Source organism: Empidonax traillii, unplaced genomic scaffold, assembly GCF_003031625.1.
Source record: "Empidonax traillii isolate 1590-97213 ecotype Southwest subspecies unplaced genomic scaffold, ASM303162v1 scaffold733:size745334, whole genome shotgun sequence".
Taxonomy (NCBI): domain Eukaryota; kingdom Metazoa; phylum Chordata; class Aves; order Passeriformes; family Tyrannidae; genus Empidonax; species Empidonax traillii.
In genome coordinates, this window is record NW_020955926.1 from 643,207 (window position 1) to 656,180 (window position 12,974).

A 12,974-nucleotide genomic window follows, 5' to 3' on the forward strand; every position below is an offset into this window, starting at 1 on the left:
ATAAAACACATAACAGTGAGAGCTCCACTATAAATAAAAACCTGACACTCAAGAAGCCCCACTTTCCTTCCTGTAAAGAGTTTGGATGTGAATTATTCTAGCTCTGATGAACTACAGAGTTTTAAAATTTGAATTCAAAGCACACCAGAATTCATCAGAATTTAAAAGCCACAGCATTCTCTGATACACAAATAGCAACCAAATGAATAGCCAACTTATTTAAAAATAATACATTTGTTTTAAAGAAACACAACAGTCAAAGCAAACATAAAATCCCTATAAAGTTAATCTATAAAGTACCAAAACTCCAAATCAATACTTCTTGAAGTAACTCATTAATCTCTTACTTGTTCAAACAAAGCTCAGAGAACTTCTAGAAAATAACATGCACACATAGACTATTGAGAATAATTTCTACATCCCACAGAAACTTATTTTGGTCACACGAAGCAAAGAACACTCAAGGATTTCCAGCAAGAAAAGACAAAAAAAAAAAAAAAAAAAAAGAATATTAATAACAAAACTGTCCTTACCAGAGCCCTCAAAAAAAGCTGCTGGAGTGGCACAACCGAGGCTGGGAGCAGGACCTGGAGCACACCTGGCAGAGGAGCCCTTTTCAAACCTCACTGCCTGCAGCTGTGGGAGGGGGTGTTGATGAGCCCAGCAGCAGCTGGGACCTGCTGCTCCAGGGGAATTTCTGGAAATTTCCTTCTCAAGCTGCTGGCTCTGCCTTGGGCAAGTGCTAATGGCATTTTCCTTATAGTATAGTACATATATAGCTTATATAATGTATAGCTACTTAATTTACTGCATTTTACCTGCACCATTCAGAGCTAACTTTGCTGATAAACTGGAGCTCTGTTAACAGCTGGTGCCCATCACCTGAAAATCAGGGTGAGCCCACCCCCCAGAAGATGTGGGGGAAGCAGAGATGAAGCAGGTGAATCACATCTCAGGCCTAAATGAAGTGGGGAAAAAAATAATTTGCTGCAGTTAGGAGAACACATTTTGCATATTTTCAAAGCAACACTGGTGGAGACATAACAAAAATCTGGTTTTCTGTACAGCAAAGGCACTCAGTTTATTGTCCAACTGTATTTGATGGTCAGTTGAACAAGTGATCAGACACTCACTGCTGACCTCACAACTGGCAAAGAAAAAAAGAGGGACCAGCTGTATCTTCCAAACTGAAGAGGAACTTTATTCAACGTGTAATAACTCAAATTCTTCTTCCCTGATTCAGTTTGTGCAGAAGGGGCTTTGCAAAGGTTACAATACTTACATTTCAGAATGTGCTAATTGGTAATTCAGGTGAATGTGCCTGATAGCACCGATTAAAATTGAGAAAGAGAACACAGAATGTCATGAATGTAGAATTTCAGGTATAATACTACCCCTGGTGTAAACTTTTCAGGTAAGGTAGAACTCACTGGAGTCTTGTGCAGAGAGTACACCAAAGAAATATTCAGGATTATTAGTAACAAGTGGCTGTTCTACCTCCTCACTGCCTTGGTTTTATCTGTGTGATTTAGCACAGACTAAATCTACCTTTTGCTATTAACAATTCCACAGAAACACTCCTGCCTAACAAATGCTGCCTCCATTTTTTTCCCCCTACTCAACTAATTAGTCTAATAAAAGGCATTACCTGTCCTTACATAACTTGCCTCGCTGATATCCTTAGGCTGTCAATTAGAACATCATTTCTATTTAAAAAAAGATCAGCCAGGTAAATTTGCTCAGCGTAGGAAATCAGCCCAGATTAGCTTCACTGTTATTTGTAATGACAGATAAGGCAGAGCTGCTCAAAATTAATCCTGTCAGGAAATGAGGGGTCATGTCTATCATGGCTAGCAGTGACTGCTAAGCAAAGACCTTTTAAAAAACATTAATTGCTGAACATTTTATGTAACAACCTGCTCCTGACACACATTTTCAAGTATGGAAAGCATAAGAGCCACTGAGAATCTATTAAAAACATGCTTTCTACTTTCAAAAGCTGCCTTTTGTAGCAGATATAATTAAAGAGATAAGTAAGGGGGAGGGAATTCTCCTCTAGGGAGGAGTAACCACCTGCATCCCTGCATGCTGGGGGCTCACCAGCTGGAAAAGCAGCTTTGGATAAACATATCTGGTGGTCCTGTTGGAAAACGAGTCGGGTGTGAGCTGGCAGTGCATCCTTGTGGCAAAGAAAAAAAAAAAAAAAAAGCCAGCAGCATCCTGAACTGCATCAGGAAAAGCACTGCCAGCAGGTGGAGAAGGTGAACCTTCCCCCTGCTCTGGAGAGATGACATTTCGATGTCTCAACACCTGACAGGGGCAGAGTAAAAAAGAAAAAAATGTTGACACAAAATCTCCCATTTCAACACTTAAACCCCCCCCCGCTGGAACGAGTTTCCCAGGGAGGTTCTGGAGTCTCCATGCTCGGAGATATCCAAAACTCAGCTGGAAACAACCCTGGCCAAGCTGCTGTAGCTGATTGTGCTTCAGTGATTGGACTTCTAAAAGATCTCCAGAGGTGCCTTCCAACCTCGACAAGAGTTGTGTGAATTGTGCTCTCTCCACTGTGAAGTGCAGAGAGGGGAACCATTTTCAACAACATTTTCAACATCCCCTTCCCAAAGTCAGGCTCTCTGCCTGCATTTTGAATCCCTCTCCTCACTTACACTGCTGCTGAATCCCCTGACCTTTAAACATTTCTGGTTAATTTAGTTTTTGACATCTCTTAATTCAGCACACATTTCACAGGTGACACATCTTAAACAGTAAGAATGAAAGTGGCATTGGAGATGCTTCCTGCACCTGTCAGAGGCAGGAAACAGCCTCCTTCCTCAGCCACAGTTCCACTTGTAATGTGTTTATTCTGTTTGTTTTGAAAACATTTTGAAGTAGAGAAGGCAAACCAATCTCGGAAATAACCAGTGACATTTTACCTAATTTAAAATGCAATCCTCAACAAACACTGGACATTTCTGCCCAGAAATTTGGAGCGGATGAAGGCACTGAGGCCTCTTTTCTCACCTTCTCATTTCAGCTCTGACTATTAATTACAATTTTACAGTGCCTGCATTTTCTTTCTCGTGCAGGGATGGAACAACTAGAACGTTCTGAGAGCCATCAGGCATTACCAAAGAGCTGCAAATAATGATGTTGTTCTTCAGCATTTAACAGCTACTAATTCATAACATCCAGCTATAAAGTTACAGCAGGATAAGCTTCCCCAGTCACCCAGATACTTAACCCTGATATAACACCAGATCTGCCAAGCCTGTATGATTAGCTACCAGTGTGAAATAACTCTTGGGAGGCACTTAAAATAATCTCAGTTATCATGGGGTCACACGTCATGTTTCCACTACTGTATCACAAACCTGGGTGCCAAAATACTCACATATTTGGGAGAACTTCATGTCAAAACTGCACTTATTGCTGTGACTGTTATATTAACCTGTCTCATGAGGCACTTGATAGAGCAAATTAAATGTATGGCTGGCATAGGATGTGTGTCATGTTTCCTGGGACGTGGGCACTGAAACAATGTTCATGTCCTCAATTGCCTCTTATTAGCCAGGGTCACACTGTTAACAATAACATGATCAAGAGCCAGTCACTGTGATCACAGAGTCAATGGATAGAATAGCCATAGTTAAATATTGTATTTTTCATAACCCTGAGCAGTCAGGAAATTACCAGGAAGCCAGAGTATCATCTTCTAACAGTGCTGTAAAGTGGATGCCTGAAAGCTTCTGGGTCCATGCTGAGATCAGTGGTTATGTACAACAGCAAACAGTGCTGAAAAGAATCGAAGACAAATTATTAGGGGACATTCAAGGGCAAACCCCAAATCCTAATGAGTTCAGCCTTGCCTGGGGCCGTTCAGAGCTGCCAGGGTTTGCTGTGGTACTGACGAGCAGGATCTCACTCCACGAGGTTCTTACCGGCTCTCACAAGAGCTGCTGCTCCCTCACAGTCCACACTGGCCGTGGGCATAAATTCAGCCTCCTCTGGTTGTGCTCAGCCCTTCGTTTCCCCAAGGAATTCCAGGCTTGTTGTGCTCAGCCCTTCGTTTTCCCAAGGAATTTCGCAGGATCGGGAGCTGTGCTTTATCGCAGGGGCCCAGTGTCTCCCTCTTGTGGCCGGTCTAGGTAATGACGCGACAGCACCCAAACTGCTCCAGGTTGCCCAAAAAACGTGGAATCACTCAATTCCCGAAGAACGCCGAGGGGAAGGATGCGGGGCAGCTTTCCCGGCGCCCTGTGACACTGCTCATGGAACGGGGGCACGGCCGGGCGCGTCCCGTGATGTGGCACCGTCACAAGGTCCTTGCCTCACGGAGGGATCAGCGTGAGCAACACCTCTCGTATGGAACTGCTTGGAATAGCTGCAGCATCGCCCGGAGCGGCAGCTGAACTGCGTGCTAATGAAACCACCGGCTTTCTATTTATAAAACTAGCGACAGAGGTCTGCTTTCTTCCCGTATCCCGAGCCTGAAGCCCCTGGAACGGGGAGCCCCCCTTGCTCTGTTGGCAGAGCACCGTGCCCTGCTGCAGGCACTTTGCCCCACAAAGGCAAAACCTGAAATTCCGCACGAGGAGGAGATTTCAACCTGCTCGTTTGCACATCACATTCCCGGAGCAGCAGCTGAGCAGGTGCTGTGCCTGCCGACCCCAGCATCTCTCTGTGGAATAGCGAACACCTGAGTGAGAAAGTGCAAGGAGAGAGGGAGGAAAACGCAAATGAGGCAGGGATGTGAAAACGGCACGAGGAGAAAAATCAGAGAGCAGCCGGCTGTGAATGCATGTGGAGGCATCAGTGGGAGAGGGCAGGAGGTGTGCTGACTGTCCCTGCACCAGGGTGATGCCACATAATTTATATAAACCGCACTGCAGGGTGGTGGTGATGCTGCTCCCGTGGGAAGGATGGGTGGAATGGGGTTTGCACCCAGGCAGTACTCACTCCTTTCTCTGCTTTGCACTGAAAAGATCTGCGGGAAAAATCTGCAATGAATCAGTACTTCCAGCAACAAAATAATGACCGAAAGGATGGCAAATATTTTAGAATTACAGAGAAAGACCACAACAAAATATCTTTACTGGCAGAATTTTCTCTTCTCTAAGAACTTCCTACTGTTTTATTTTGTGGTCCCTAATTTACTATTCCCTGTTTTTTCTGGTAAACTCCAGAGTTTTAGCCCTTTCCACTATACACTAGAAAACCTTGCCTACCTGCACATAAATCCATAATAGAAGTCTATAAATTTTTCAGTTTGAGGTATATTTCATGTTGTTTAAATACCTCAGAGCCAAGAGTGTGTTAAGGTAATTTAGTAAATAAATAAGTGGCTGTTCAAAATGAGGCTGAAATTTTAATAAACTTATATCTAAAATTTGTAAAGCCTGTGTGAAAAGTGATATATAACTCACCTTGGGTTGGGTTTTTTAATGAAATAAAGATAATTCCAAAAAACAAACAAACCAGGGAAAAAAAAAAGAAAAAGCTTTCTAACATTAGTAGTCCACTAAAACATGAATATTTGAGATAGAAGAAAAATCTTTTTTTCTCTCTCAGAGATTCTGTAAAAGAGTTTCGAGGAGATCTTTTTATTTATTTAATATTATATAAATATTTACAATATTCATAATATTTATATCTGTAGTATTGTAAGAGCACAGTAACTAGTTTTCTAGTATTTATCACCAAATTATATTGCCCTTATTACAAATTTTAGAAACCTTTCTCAATGAGATATAATCTCAGTAGGTCGGGAGCAGGAATTTGTTTAGTTGGACATTTATTGCCCAAGTGAGCAGACTAATTAATGAAAACTGTCTGAGTTAATATGACAGTCAGAGAGTAATTTGTACAAAACAGTGATCACTCTTTCTCAGCCTGTTTCTTCCTACTTTTTATGTGGATGGACAGTCTTTTACCACCTCACTATTCTTGTGGAGTGTGTATATCCCGTGGTTTTGCTACAGCTGAAGAGTATCCAACCCAAAAAAGGAAAATCCTGGAAAGAAACATTAGGGAAACAATCCCACCCCGGGGTTCCAGAGCTCCCTGTCAGCTCACTCCGGGCACACGCTGTTAATTAGCACTGTTGGTCCAGGAGCCACCTCGTTACATAAATATAACACCATCCAGCTCCTCGTATCCCTAATTCCAGGTGTGACACAGGGCTGCTGGTTATCACACAACCCAGCAGTATCTTCCCACCAAGGAGGCCGCTGGCACGAGCCAATTTGTCATTGCCAGTCGGGATGGGACACGCTGGAAGCCGTGGGGACACAATTACCAACTCCCTTTTGTTCCACCTGCGTCACTGGGAAGGAATTCCTGGGACACCTCACCTGTGATGGAAGGATCCCAGTGCTGTATAATGCTCATTGGTCCCCCAAAAATATAGGAACAGGCTGTGGGATTTCATAAAAGGTTGGGCATTACCAGCATTCTGAAGGATGGGATCCATCAGAGCTCAATAAAGTGGTAAAATAATTAATTTACAGAAAGAATTGGAGGGTGGATGTTGCAGGTTAAGTTATCAGCATTGGATAACAGCTAAAACCTCCACCTTCTGTATGTTAAAACAGAAAGGGATACACCAAAGCCTGTCTCAGATCCATTGGGAATACCCAGAAGTTAAATCTCAAGTACAATGGAACAGGATATATCGGTTACCATCCCTACAAGTGGTAAGGAGGAAAGGGAGAAAAGCATCAGTAAAAAAGGAAATGGTGAAAAGCCTCAGGAAGCTCCCATGCAGCCAGGAAACTGAGATCTCTCAGCCTTCCATATCCTGAAATCTATTTGCAGATTTCAGGAATATTTATGAATAAAGACACGAAACAGAAGAGGGATTAGCATGCTGTGAAAACGAATTAAAAAACCCCCCTACCATATTAACAACTACAAAAAAAGGGAAAAAAATGTAAGCTTCCAAAATGTTGACCTCCTCAGCCAAATAATATGACAACAAGAGAGCTCCTGAAAAATAGCTGTTTTCACTCTGGGTGAACCCAAAGCAGTTGGTTGTCAGAAACAGGCCTGATTTTTATGGTTAGTATCATGGAGCTGTAAAAACTTATCAAATTATTTTAGACTAAAAGTATTGAAAAAATGAAGGCAGCATATCCAGTGAAAAATGTGTGTTCCTCTTAAAATTGTTGGGAAGTCCACGTTTTGGATCGAGACCCAACTGTGCTGTTCAACCCCTGCCCTTAATCCAAGAAAAATAGGAAATGCACATAAACAAAGCTGGACAGGAATGCTGATGGATCCCTGTGGATGTGCTCCAAGGGGATTAATGTGTTTATAAGTTTGGTGGTTTGTAAGTTATGATCTGTATTTCGTTTTTATACCTCCCCATCAGAAATTTCTTGGCAATGTAAATGGCTTGTTAAACCTCTCATAAATATCTTGTAAAGGGCCAGCCAGGGTACAGGCAACAATTAGCAGCTAGAAAGAAACATATCAATTAACCTGGCAGCTTCATGTCAACCTCCAGGAAAAGAAAAACAAAACACCTTGATTATTTGTTGTAGTTTCCAGGTAAGTTTCACCTCTTGGTTGTCATGAAACAGCCAAGTTCTGTGTTGATGGGTCAAAATCTTTTTATCTCTTTCAGCAACTTCTGTAAGGAAGATGCACATTTTTAAAAACACATAAAAAAAGAGAAAATCTGTAAGATATATAAAATTGAATTCAATGTCTAACTAAATGCTGTAGTTATGGATTTTATTTTTTTTTTTTTACTATATTAAATGCTTCCATAATTTCACTTTACCTATTTGAGGCCACGAGTTTTCTATTAATGGCAAACCTTGGAAAAATGAGGTCAGATACACAGAAGACAGCTCTGGCTTCAAGAACAGCCACACCCAAACACGTGGACTAAAACCTGCTGTTTGTTTTCCAGGCATCCACACTCAAGGTCTTGTGCAGGGCTTTAATCCAGAAGCAGGTCCCTGGCAATTGTGTAAATCTCAAAGCAAACAGCGGCCACCTTTGCAACCCATAACGATACATAACCAGGCAAGGTGAAAAATGGCTTTTAGCCAGGGCCTGGAACAGCAGCTCCAACAAAAGAGCTGGGGCAAAGGGCATCAGCCAGCTCCTGGCCACATGGCAGCCAGTGGGCTGGATCGATTATTCCAGGCTGGAAATGCTGGCTGTTGTTTATTTACCATGCTGCTGACCGTTAACGTTTCACTCTGACCCTGCACCTTGATTCCTCCAATCTCCTAAAACCCCAGGGTTTTTTTGCAGTCTTTCTTGTTGTCAGAAGTAAGATATGTAAAGCAGATGGTTTACAGATTTTTTTTTTGCCACTGCTCTATCCTTAGATGCCTCCTATTGTGATGTAAAATAGAGTGAGAGTGGCAGCTACTCCAAGGGAAAAAGAAGGTTAAAATATTCACTCCAAAATAAAAACAGATTTTCAAAGATGCCGAGAGCCTGCAGCTCCTATCAATTCAGGCAATACTAATTAGTGTGCTGGTGCCCCAAGATTAATTATTCTCTTGGTTCTATTTGCCACCATCTCAAGGGACAAGTCTGATGTCTATGGCTGTTGCTCCTCCTAAATGGGACCACTAAAGACACGCCACAATTCATCTTCTGGAATAAACCAGATTTTTAAAACTGCACTTATTTCACAGTTCATCGAAATGACCTTAAAAAAGTTGGAGTTATATGTTCAGCATCTCTTGATTAATGAAAATGAATCAGTGAGGAGCTGCCATTAAACATTTTAAAGTGTGTGCGTTTCCAGGGCAAAGAAGAAGGGGTAAAAGATATCAAGCTACATTTGGATTATAAGCATATCAAAGTTAGAAAATATTATCCTGGTGGGATCCTGGCAGGCAATGTGAACACTGGGAGTTAGCAGCAATTCCCCCCAGGTGATTCCATGGGAACTTGACCCATCCAGTCGGCAGGGCAGATTGTTATATATGTAAAGTGCCCCCTGGAACTGTGGCACCCAAATACCACGTGTCCCTGCTCCAGCTGTCACATGCACTGCAAGAGGCTTTGATGTCTCTGTGCTCGCAGAGCTTCCCATCTTTCACAACTGACACAAGAAATGCAGATCCAACCTAAACATCATTACCTGCCTGACTCAAATCCCCCAGGTTTAAGTTTTGCCTTAGTGACCAGGTCAAGTGTGGAGAATTTTTAGCTGTTTGCCCATTGGTTTAAAAAATAACGACATTTTCTCTTGTTGCACCTTGCAAAACCTTCTTCTTCGTCTTTCCTTGTTTACCCACATCCATATTTGCTCTCGTGACACAAATCCCTCTCATTTGTTACCATTCCACTGACTGCTTTATTTGGGTTTTTCACCATAAACTCCCCATGATGACATTACAGTCTCTTCCAGTCCCCACCATGATCCATAAGAAAATTCAGGAATCACCAGTGTAAAGAACAATGCCCGATCAGATTCCAAGTTTAACTCTGTTTTAGGACCAAAAGTAACTGAAATTTGAGGTTTGAACCATGCCTGAATCCATCCTAGCTGGTGTTATTTACCTCCAACCTAACTGTCAGTCGGGCACTCAAAATTACACTAATCAGGGCTTTTCTTTCCCTGCTAAAACCAGTGCTGGTATTGTGAGGCATATATGCCTATATCCAAATTTTTCAGAGGCATATATCTATTTTTTCCTGGCAATGAAAACAACAGCCTGATTTTCCAGTCCTGCTGGGCAGCCAACATTTTTAATTGCCTTTAATTTTCTGGAAATCCGATTGGTTTGAAAAACCAGTTCACTGAGGATTCTCTTCTTTCTGGAGGATTAGAACACGTGAAGTGACACCCACTGTGCCACGGTATCTCCTGGATCAAACATCTCTATTTATACATGCAAACACCCAGCCTGCCAATTAAGCACTTGGCTAATTTAAAGTACATGTGACTAAGTCATACTAATGGGTGACCCATTTAAAAGCTTCAGAGCTTCTGATTCTAAAAACTGGACAAAATATTGCTATGTTTAGCTGGAAAACGTTTCTTATGCGGAATGAAGACTTGGTGGGCAAAAACACGTTTCAAAATAGAGGTTTTATTAACTGCAGTTCAGTAAATGCTTCAGATAACGCTGCTAATAATACAGGGGACAAATACAGGAAAATATTCATAACCTTATGGGTGCTCGAGCTTGAAAAGGAATCAAGTAAAAAGAGATACATTAACAAAAGGAAATTGTATGTGTATGATGTGAAATGATGTAATTTTATGGAATAAAAACATAAATATCTAGGATGCCAAACACATGTTTAAATAGCTAACCACTTGGCAAGCGCTGCATTTCTTATTCTTCTCTTGTTCTTCTTTCACTTATCTCAAAGACTATGTTGCAGCTGTCCTTCCAGCACTGAATATGAAACACAACTTCTTGGTGATGACCATGAGTCCTGTTTATGAAAATCAGTAAATGATTGCAAACCATTAACACAGATAATTACATTCTGGTTTTGGTAAAAAATACAAAAAAAAAAAAATAAATTTACTCTAGGAGTGGTGTATCCATTGGCATTTAGGAACCTCAAAGTTTGAAGACATCGAGTTCAAAATCGCTGAAGCCACTCTCGTGTTTTCAGAGTTTTCCACTAGATCTGATAACTGGAAACACAAAATTTAAAAGTCTACATGTGGCCAAGTTACTGAATTATAAACTTACCATCGTGGTGGCTTAAGCTGAAGTTGCTCTCAGACACATCCCACAGAGCACATGGAGATCCCCAGTTTATTATTACCTATCTCCTCTTGCATCTCTCCTCCTCACCACACACTGTGTCCAGCATCTCCCACGTGTCACCCAGAGGCTGGAAGGCCTTAAGGAGCACGAAATCCATGTCTGTGTAATTGCAAGTTGGACATATAAAATTGTTTTGGGCGTGTATTGTCACCTTGGAATTGAGACAGACAGTGTGTTGTGTCTGCTGTGTTACAATAGACACCAATCTGTTGTTTCTACTCACGTGTCTCTGCTTCTTTTTTTTTCTAAAATATAATAGCCACCTTCTTTTTCTGCCTGTGTTTGCCATACTCGACCTCGTGTCACGTGAGTGAACAGATAAATATTAGTCTGTGTTGCTCATCCAGCGATTTTTCTGGGCCCTGATATTTACACCAGGTGTGACAGCAAAAGGACGGGTGGCAAAGCCATTTGCAGAGGCCCCTGAGGTACTGTGAACATCCAGTGGTTGGCTATTTACAAAGGCCCATTACTATTTCAAGTGTTGAGAACAGATTCATTATATTGCTTCACAATAGCACGGGCAGTGCTGAATTTGGTTAATGACTGAAAACATACTCAGTAATACCAATTATATTTTCATTATGTGAGCCTAAACCAGAGTTTTTATGTTTTTCTGTCTAACCTCGCTCCTTGCAGCACAGGTAGAAAATGTAGCCGAGCCTCACCTCTAGATATATAAATCTGATACTCTGGAAGATACAAGTTTGAACATATTTAGTGGAAGGGTCAAAAATTAGGTTTCCCAATCCTGTGACAACTGTTCTCATCAATTATCAACTTAATTAAGAAATGGGTGCTCTCTGCCTTGGGCTTCTCCTTTCTGATCTTTTAGAATAAAATAAAGGTTCGGGTGCCTGTGTAATTTTATTAGCAAAGCAACAGACACTATGGACCTTCTACTCAACTAATTCCCTTGGGTGTAAAACACTGAATGATGTGTTTTATTTACAGCATCATCATGTATGTGTGTGTGAGTGACACTGACACTGCAGGTTTGTGTTTAAACCCACCTTAAATACAGAAAACAGGACACAAATGAAAAGCACCAGGACTTTTAATCTCCCAAAATCTTAATTAAGGGCGAAGTGTGGTTTGGATTGTGCCTCAGAAAGTCATGCAGCGACACAGAACCAGTCTCCCCAGGTAAATAAAGGTGATTAATCTGGAATTGTTAATGGTTTGTTTACTTAATGCATGTCTAACAGGAGGCTCACACAGGCAAATAAGATGCCGCAGGAAACAAGTATCAAGATAGAAGGGCGGAAAAAAGGAAATAAATGAAGATACCACAGCAAGGAACTGTGGGATTCAAACCAGCGTTCACTGCTTTCTTCACTAAAAAAGTAGAAAATTAGAGCAAGATAAGGAATAAATGTGTTTGTGTCAGGCTTAGCTTTGTATGACCTTTCTTATGAAACACAGTCACTTGGGTTTAGTTAAGCTGAAGTGCAAACACTGCTTGCAATACATGCCATTGATGTTGCCACCTGCTCTCCCTTGGGTTTTATTTTTGTTTTTGCATATTTCCCTGGTCGATATTTAATCTCTTCTTGTTTGTTTTTTATGCAAACATACGTGTATGTACGTACACATGTATCTTTTTCTCTGGCATATAATAAATAAGAAGGGTTAATGGGAGAAGAATTAGCTTTTGCATAGTACTCTTATTTTGAAGCAGATTTGTGACCAGCAAGTTTATCGACACACCTTGACCAGCAACGTTAAACTTTAAAGGAAAAGCAAACAGTAGCTTTTCATGAAAATGTCCACATTTTCCTCATGTTGCTGATTAAGCAAACTGAAATCTCAATCCCTGATTTAAAAAAAAAAAAAAATCATGTGTGTGCACTCCTAATATTAAATCTAGGTGTAGCAGTGGGTACAGTCTGACGATGTATACCTTGCATAGAAATATCAGAAACATAGCTGATCTTTCTTGCTCTTCTTTATGATGTTGCTTATCACGTTAAGAAAAAAAAAAAAAAGATTATGAGACTCAGAGACATGAAAGAAATGTATCAGATAAGGCTGAAGCAGAAAAAATGGGAGTTTTCTGTTCTTAATTCTGAGGAAAATCAGCGATATTCCCTGTGTAGTGCAGGCAGAGGTTTAACCCTCTCATTCACAACAACATGTTCTACACAAAGCAATTGTTGGGTTGGCATAATGAGCTAGACAGTTTTTTTGTATCTGTTAAGAGAAAAGAATGTA